Consider the following 2,500-nt stretch of genomic DNA (forward strand, 5'->3'; position numbering starts at 1 on the left):
GCACGTTACCTATATTCTTGATATGTGCGGGGAGTTCCTTAAGGTTCTTCCTCCCAGAGATCGTCACTATCTGGACGTACATAATTGTACCTACATAGCACACGCTTTTGTAGAGCATATCAAGACGTGAAGTGTTATGTTGGAGGTCGAGTGCGCTGCTTACCAAACTTTGAACGCGGTAACTTGTACTCGGCACCGACATGGACACTTCCAAACCCAAGGAATGAGTTGTGAGTTTTACTAAGAGCAACAGGTAATTGGCAGCGTTACCTATAATCCTGATATGTGCGGGGAGTTCCTTAAGGTTCTTCCTCCCAGAGATCGTCACTATCTGGGACGTACATTCATTTGTACCTACATAGGCACACGCTTTTGTAGAGAGCATATCAAGACGTGAAGTGTTATGTTGGAGGTCGAGTGCGCTGCTTACCAAACTTTGAACGCGGTAACTTGTACTCGGCACCGACATGGACACTTCCAACCCAAGGAATGAGTTGTGAGTTTTACTAAGAGCAACAGGTAATTGGCAGCGTTACCTATAATTCTTGATATGTGCGGGGAGTTCCTTAAGGTTCTTCCTCCCAGAGATCGTCACTATCTGGGACGTACATTCATTTGTACCTACATAGGCACACGCTTTTGTAGAGAGCATATCAAGACGTGAAGGGTTTATGTTGGAGGTTGAGTGCGCTGCTTACCAAACTTTGAACGCGGTAACTTGTACTCGGCACCGACATGGACACTTCCAAACCCAAGGAATGAGTTGTGAGTTTTACTAAGAGAAATAGGTGATTGGCCGTTCTCACCTATAATTCTTGATATGTGCGGGAGTTCCTTAGGTTCTTCCTCCCAGAGATCGTCACTATCTGGGACGTACATTCATTTGTACCTACATAGGCACACGCTTTTGTAGAGAGCATATCAAGACGTGAAGTGTTATGTTGGAGGTCGAGTGCGCTGCTTACCAAACTTTGAACGCGGTAACTTGTACTCGGCACCGACATGGACACTTCCAAACCCAAGGAATGAGTTGTGAGTTTTACTAAGAGCACAGGTAATTGGCAGCGTTACCTATAATTCTTGATATGTGCGGGGAGTTCCTTAAGGTTCTTCCTCCCAGAGATCGTCACTATCTGGGACGTACATTCATTTGTACCTACATAGGCACACGCTTTTGTAGAGAGCATATCAAGACGTGAAGTGTTATGTTGGAGGTCGAGTGCGCTGCTTACCAAACTTTGAACGCGGTAACTTGTACTCGGCACCGACATGGACACTTCCAAACCCAAGGAATGAGTTGTGAGTTTTACTAAGAGCAACAGGTAATTGGCAGCGTTACCTATAATTCTTGATATGTGCGGGGAGTTCCTTAAGGTTCTTCCTCCCAGAGATCGTCACTATCTGGGACGTACATTCATTTGTACCTACATAGGCACACGCTTTTGTAGAGAGCATATCAAGACGTGAAGTGGTTATGTTGGAGGTCGAGTGCGCTGCTTACCAAACTTTGAACGCGGTAACTTGTACTCGGCACCGACATGGACACTTCCAAACCCAAGGAATGAGTTGTGAGTTTTACTAAGAGCAACAGGTAATTGGCAGCGTTACCTATAATTCTTGATATGTGCGGGGAGTTCCTTAAGGTTCTTCCTCCCAGAGATCGTCACTATCTGGGACGTACATTAATTTGTACCTACATAGGCACACGCTTTTGTAGAGAGCATATCAAGACGTGAAGTGTTATGTTGGAGGTCGAGTGCGCTGCTTACCAAACTTTGAACGCGGTAACTTGTACTCGGCACCGACATGGACACTTCCAAACCCAAGGAATGAGTTGTGAGTTTTACTAAGAGAAATAGGTGATTGGCCGTTCTCACCTATAAGTCTTGATATGTGCGGGGAGTTCCTTAAGGTTCTTCCTCCCAGAGATCGTCACTATCTGGGACGTACATTAATTTGTACCTACATTGGCGCACGCTTTTGTAGAGAGCATATCAAGACACGGGACGTGTTGTGTTGGAGGTCGAGTGCGCTGCTTACCAAACTTTGAACGCGGTAACTTGTACTCGGCGCCGGCATGGACACGCCCAAACCCTAGTCTTGATGTGTGCGGGAAGTTCCTTAAGGTTCTTCCTCCCAGAGATCGTCACTATCTGGGACGTACATTAATTTGTACCTACACTAGCGCACGCTTTTGTAGAGAGCATATCAAGACGTCTCGTAAGAGACAACACTTGTACTTGTACAAGTTTGAGTAACCCATTGTTGCAGGTCGAGTGTGTTGCATACCAAACTTTGAACGCGGTTACGCCACTCGGCGCCGAAAGGCACTCTTTAAACCCTAGGCAGGGGATCACTCGGCTCATGGATCGATGAAGACCGCAGCTAAATGCGCGTCATAATGTGAACTGCAGGACACATGAACATTGATAAGTTGAACGCATATGGCGCATCGGACGTTTAATCCCGACCGATGCACACATTCTTGAGTGCCTACTAA

The 2,500-nt window shown here is 46.3% G+C and overlaps 1 non-coding gene across 1 annotated transcript; it reads left to right on the plus strand.

Annotated features, from left to right (window-relative positions):
- Window positions 1-2,337: 2,337 nt before the first annotated feature.
- LOC121602760 lies at window positions 2,338-2,495 on the plus strand. The gene has a single exon (XR_006006486.1). It is a non-coding gene; the product is annotated as a 5.8S ribosomal RNA (ribosomal RNA).
- The last annotated feature ends 5 nt before the right edge of the window (window positions 2,496-2,500 follow it).

Source organism: Anopheles merus, unplaced genomic scaffold (genome assembly GCF_017562075.2).
Source record: "Anopheles merus strain MAF unplaced genomic scaffold, AmerM5.1 LNR4000607, whole genome shotgun sequence".
In the NCBI taxonomy this organism is placed as follows: Eukaryota; Metazoa; Arthropoda; class Insecta; order Diptera; family Culicidae; genus Anopheles; species Anopheles merus.